A 6,572-nucleotide genomic window follows, 5' to 3' on the forward strand; every position below is an offset into this window, starting at 1 on the left:
ATATTTAAGGGTGATCTACTTTGTAGTCTGTGTATCCTGCGATAGACCCTGGGAAGTCAGAGGTAAAGAAGACACCCTCAGAGGTTAACCAACTGTCTTGGTTTGCCTAGGACTGAGGGGGTTCCTTGGAGGTAGGACTTTCAGTGCTAAAACTGGGAAAATCCCAGGCAAACTGAAACAAGTTGATTATTTCACCAACACCAAGGGGCTCACAGGCTAACAAGGAAGACAGTCACACAAGTGTATGTAGGTATGAAATAGTGTAATATGTGAAATTATGGAATAATGATAATAGCTTTTACTTCTTTAGCACGTTCTGAGTCAGGCACTACTTAAAATAAGGCCTTTGTGGGGCTCCTGGGTGGCTCAGTTGGTTGAGTGACCAACTTTAGCTCAGGCCATGATCTCGCGATTTGGGAGTATGAGCCCTGCATTGGGCTCTGTGCTGACAGGTTGGAGCCTGGAGCCTGCTTTGGATTCTAAGTCTCTTTCTTGCCTCTCCCCCACTCTCTCTCTCTCTCTCTCTCTCTCTCACACACACACACACACAAAATAAGTAAAATAAAATAAAATAAAATAAAATAAAATAAAATAAAATAAAATAATGCCTTTGGGGCACTTGGGTGGCTCAGTTGGTTAAGCCTCCAACTCCTGATCTCGGCTCAGGTCATGATCTCACAGTTCATGGGATTGAGCCCTGCATTGGGTTCTGCACTGGCAGCATGGAGCCTGTTTGGGATTATCTCTCTCTCCCTCTCTCACTGCCCCTCCCCTGCTCTCTCTCTCCCTCTCTCTCAAAATAAATAAATAAATAAATAATAAAAAATAAATAAAATAATGCCTTTATATGTATCAGCTCTTTGACTCCCATAATAGCCTTGTGAAGTAAGGACTATTATTATGTAGTAATAATTGAAATTGAAGTAAGAAATTGAAGTACTAGTAAGGGGACAGACCTGGGATTCAAACCTAGGCAATATGATTCTAGATCTGGGAGCTTAGCCTCTTAACACTGCTCTCAAATGTTTAAGGCAGTAAGTAGCACAGACGGCTGAGTGGCAGGAGGTGTCATAGCAGAAGAAGGTATGGGGAAGTGGGTTAAAGACAGTGATGCCTGAGCAAGATTTTGAACAACGAATGAGGAATCAACCAGCAGGAAGGAAATGAAAGGGCATTCCAGGTATAATAGCTCAGGTTAGGACATGTCATAGTGTTCCTGGTAGGTTGATGCCCACAGGGGCCCAATGGAATTCTTTTGGGTTCTGACACTTCCAAAGGTACATTTCATCCACCATGCTAGGACCTTGGGAAAGAAGCCTGGAGAGATAGCAGAGCTAGACCATCAAGAGCTTTCATGCCATGTTGAGGGACAATAGATTTCAACCTGTTCACAACAGGGAAGCACTAGAGAAAGGCTGAGATTTGCATTTTTAGAGAACCACTCTGGTAGTATCTAGAGGGTGGTTTGAAGGGGAGGGAGTGTGGTGGGACCAGTGACAGGGGACAACAAAGTATAAGCTCTTGAAAAAGTCCCCATGAGAGCTGGTGACTTCAACTATAGCATGTGACAATGGGGATGGAGAGGGCTGGGCAGATTAAAATGAAGGAAGCAAAATGGACCAAACTTGGTTAGTGATTGGATGGAGGGGCCCAAGGAATCAGGAAGCCTGATGATAGCTTCTATTAGCTCTGCTTGACTGATTAGGTGCAGAATGGTTCCACCAATAATTAAAAAAAAAAAAAGGAATACGGGAGGAAGAGTGGATTTAAAAGGGGGAAAGATAATGAGTTCAGCTTTCCACTTGTGACTCTCGATGGCCTAGAGGAAATCTAGATGGTATCGTCTAATCCAAGCATCCCATAAAAAGAAGGCAATAGCTTGTTCTAAAGTCTCCTTAGTTTTCTGATCACAAGTGAAGTGATAATTACAAAAGAAGTTCCTGGAGACAGGTATGAAGTAAATAGAAAGCAGAAGAATTAATATAATATTAATGCAATATCCTTTGGGTTTCCCCTGAGGGAGAAAAAATTTAATGCATTCATTTATGATAGGCTATGAGTGTCTTAATTTGTTATTCCTCCTGAGAATATTTGTATTTTATAAAAGACAGCAATATTTAATTGAATCCCTGATAAAAGAATTTCAGGCACCTTAATCCTAGAAATGGGACAATTCTTTGGCCAATGGGTCTTCTGGAATTCCTCAAATAAATCGTAGCACATTTGTAGCTGCTAATTCCATGTGCATGGGTATGGGGGTAATTTGTACATAAATTATATACATGGGTTCTCCTCATCCTTGAACTAACTCCTCCAAAAGGTTCATTTCAAAACACTTAAGATCTTTACTATCTTGGCATCATAAGTATGGAAAAGCAGTTATTCCTGATCAATACTAAAAAATATTATTTATATCACCTATTTATTTGAAGTTGTTCTTTTAAATGCCATTTTTCAGCTCTATTTTCCCCTTCTAATTCCGTGAGTGTTATCATGCTTCCTTCAGAGTGCTCTATATGCCTTAGATGGAGAAGGGGTATGTATGTCCTCATCCCCACATAAACCCTCACCTGTGGGTTTCTGATGCATGGTCGCTGAATTAAAGCGTATGAACAACGATCTTGATTACCTACTGATCCTTTCACAGGAAAGCTTTAAGTAGTATCTCATGGATTAATTAATTGAGCTTAGCATGACTTCTTTGAAACAATAAAAAATGGAAAGAATGGAAGAATGGAGATCTGGGGAAAGTAAGGGAATTCCTAAAGATACACAGTCTAGGAATTAGCAAAAGTGCCCTACTATCCTGACATTTTCTAACCACTAGGCAATTCCATCTCCTTTCTGTTGGAATGCCATCCTTTGTGGAACAGCCACATCACAGGGGAGACTGACCCTACTCTTGCGATTGAGGGGCCTGGGATACTTTCTACTCTGCAAAACCTCACCCATCTCTCAGATTTCCTAACTTTGGTCTTTATTTAGAGAAGCATGCTGCTCACTGTTCTGCCAGCATCCATCTTTGTCAGCACCCAAGACCACAACTTCATCTGAACGCCCAGTGATCTACTGCAGACAGAGCCCACCAAAGATATTAGACTCGGTATGACATTTATATGGATTCCGAACCCACCAGAAATGGACTGATGCTGCCATAAGGCCTTGCCGTAGCCAGGCAAACAAAAGACTAAGAAGACGTGGTGATGGGGGTTACAGCAATAGCTTTCTCCATTCGCCTTCCCCCTCTGCAGGGATTGCCTTGCATCTTATTTAGGAAATGAAGAAATCAAGTGAGTAGAGGGATTTCTGTGGCCCGGCAGAGAAGCAAAGCCAGACTTGATTATCAGTGGTACTTCCAGTGGCCTTGGCGAGGCCAAAGACCAGCATGGATAATAAGACACAGTATCCCACTTTGAACCTAGTGCACCCTACCAAGCATGCATCTTCACGGAAGAAAAAAGGGCGGGAGGCATACAGGTATGAAAGCAGCAGTGGCTCAAGTGAGGGTCTGCATGCATGCCCACTGTGTGCCCTCAGTGGGCATCCTCAACATCACAGTCAGGATGTTACTTAGGAGCACGCTCATCCAGGATGGACAGAATGCTGGCACCCCACCCTGCATGTCCAACCTCTAAACTGGATTAAAGACAACATGCCTGGGTGTATATTCAGGATTGTCAGCATTGATGGGATGCATCTTTACCCAATCCAACAGGTATTTTGTAGGTACTCGGGAGCCCGATTGGAAAATGATCTTATACAACAAAAAGTATTTTATTTTTCATAGCTCTTGCTAATCAATTAGGCGAGCACGTAATGTCCTCAAGCTTGCTGCAAACAAAATGCCTAATTATCAGAAGTGGGGCTTCCCCCCCCCCCCATTCTTGCCTCTGCACATGGATATGTATGTGCTGTCGCAGACCATTGTGTATGTGCTTGTATGCATTCTTCATGGACTGCCTGCAGCTAACTTTGGAAGATGCAGATTTTTTTAATATCATTTAAACCGCAGCAACACACACACACACACACACACACACACACACACACACATATTTAAAACATAATCAGTGAATGAGACAGCCCCACACTCATAAGAAGAAAGACAACAGTAAATTTTACTCACCAGTTCAGGTTGTTCGAGGCAGCAGAGGAACAAGTTGTTGGTAATTGTCCAGTGCTTTCATTCAGTAAATCACATTGGCTTTGCTTTCTCCTGTGGCTCAGCCTCTGCGCAAAGCAAGCGAACCTCCTTCCTATTCTGTGTAAAGAATAAAATGCGAACAGGATCACTACAGGCAAGAGCCGAAGTCCATGATCACTGAGCTATTCTTGATGCCAAATAAAAAGAGCAAATGATGCACAGGGAGGGACGGGGAAAGGGAAACAGCTTGGCTCAGAATCTAGGTGTGTTTTCAGGACTGTCACCCCGAGGAGGCTTGATTTCTCAATCTCTTGTATGTGTAGTCTAAGGATGCCATGACTTCAGTGTGTCTTTAGCCTATTGTATCCGTGAGGTCCATCAGGAATGGCATGCAGGGACAACGAGCTTCATGGCAAACGAGACCGAATGTCACTCAAGGATGAGCAGAGGGGCAGCAAAGGCAGCCAGTTAGCATTGCACTATCTCAACTGCAGGGAAAGAAATCTTGTCTGGCATCCAGGAGCCCACCCAGCAATCTGTGACTGCAAGCGACCTATGGCTCTCCTGGGGCCAGGCACCCCCCTGTGCCCACAGCTTCATGGGACCAGAAGCACACAGGTGACCGCCACATCCCTGTACCTAAGGGCATCTGTGCAATCCTTTCCAAGTTCCCAGCAGGAGCTAAGAAAGCTCCCAATCCAGCAAGGACTGCGCAAGCATTGCTAGAGTTTTTGTCTGAGCAGGTTCTGAGGAAGTAGTCAGCCGATCTGGGTCATAGGCCACCAAGAGGCTCAGTGTTGGGAGGAAGATCCCAGTGTTTCTTTCATGCCGGCTACATATGGGTGCACCTGGCTCCTTTCATGACGTTATGCTTTACATGACTAATGAAACACACAGAATGAATTTCCTAGAAAGCTGCTTATTTAGGCATTTTTAATGTTTCTCTCTGAAATAAAATGGCAAGTGACCTTCACAGGCTGCTTATTATGTTAGAGAGACATTGCTGATTGAGAGGACATATTAAACCCCGCTTCCTCCACCCCTCCCCCACTCCGTACAGAGATACACACACACCGACGTCCCTAGCAACAGCATTAAGAATCTTTCTAAAGATCTCTTCAAATTCTCTCTCTGCCAAATGAAAGCTTAGCTGTTATGATGACTTCAGAAATAGTTTTGGACCCTTCTTCTGGGCACTGACTCTGGTATGTTATTTATACCTGGACCCAAATCAACTCCCAAATTTTGAATGTGACTCTGCAGCAAATCAGGAGAAAGTCTCTGGTTATACATAAGAGGGTGTTATGTTAATCTTTGGCCTTGTAATGAATTAGAATCCTCGGAATGACCTCTTGTATTCCTGAAAATCTCCCCCTTTCTAGAGACAGCATCTCACTGTGGTGGCTGACGGGTCTCTGACACATGGCAGCTCTGGGGATGGGATCCAAGGTGAGGCTCAGTAACTCCTAAAACCTTCCAAAGGAGGGGCTCAGGTTAGCTTTTCACAATTGTCTTAACTTTTCCTTTTCTCACTTAGAAGGTAAAATCTCTGAAACAACTTCTTCTTCTTCTCCTTCTCCTTCTTCTTCTTCTTCTTCTTCTTCTTCTTCTTCTTCTTCTTCTTCTTCTTCTTCTTCTCTCTCTCTCTCTCTCTCTCTCTCTCTCTCTCTCTCCCCTTAGATTTATTTGTCCATGGAAGCATTGCTATGAATAATCTAATTTGGTAATATTCATGCCCAGAAGGCTATTTTTTTCATCAAGGATTAAGAAAAGAGTCAGGCTTTTGTAGCTTAAGCCTAAACTAGTGCCAGGTAAAACTTTACCCTTATCTCTAAAAAGACTTTGACTTTAATGCAGATTTACTTCAATTCCATAAGCTGGGGAAAGCCAGGTGACTGGGTAATTCTACCAAGGTTAGGAGCTGCCTGAGAGGGGTCATGAGTTCAGCTGGACATGCAAACCTAAGGAGATGATGCCTTAGTAATAGGGGCCTCGCGTCCGGGAGCAAATGCTCCAGACGGAGTCATTATCATGCACCCATGTCCATTGCATGGATTCATCCATTCATTCCTCAATCCACTCTTCAACAGGTGTGTATTATTAAGTACTTAGTAGCTGTGCCACTGTGGCACACTGTGCCAAATACTTTAATGTCACCAAAAAGCTTATCAATGAAGTATAAACTCCTTCCCACACCTTTAGCAAAATACTCCATAGTGTGGCTCTGCCTACCTCTGTAGACTCATTTCTTGACCCCTCCCTACTCACCCCCCATGCTGTGGCCCGTTTAAATGTCTTTCAGTTCTGTGGACCTGCTGTTCTGTCTCTCAACTCGAGAATTCTGCATAGGATATTCTTCCATTTGAACACTTAAGTCCCTTTTGTCTGGCTAACTCATGCACAGCGCTACAGCCTTGGCTTAAACATC

The 6,572-nt window shown here is 43.5% G+C and overlaps 1 protein-coding gene across 1 annotated transcript in view; it reads right to left on the bottom strand.

Moving 5' to 3' along the window:
- ANKFN1 (ankyrin repeat and fibronectin type III domain containing 1) overlaps window positions 1-4,319 on the bottom strand; it is a 151,113-nt gene extending 146,794 nt beyond the window's left edge. Inside the window, exon 1 of the mRNA XM_043584002.1 lies at window positions 4,127-4,319. The gene's annotated coding sequence lies outside the window, so the exon portion shown is untranslated. The remainder of the gene's footprint in view (window positions 1-4,126) is intronic.
- Window positions 4,320-6,572: the final 2,253 nt, after the last annotated feature.

This window comes from Prionailurus bengalensis, chromosome E1 (genome assembly GCF_016509475.1).
Source record: "Prionailurus bengalensis isolate Pbe53 chromosome E1, Fcat_Pben_1.1_paternal_pri, whole genome shotgun sequence".
NCBI lineage: Eukaryota > Metazoa > Chordata > Mammalia > Carnivora > Felidae > Prionailurus > Prionailurus bengalensis.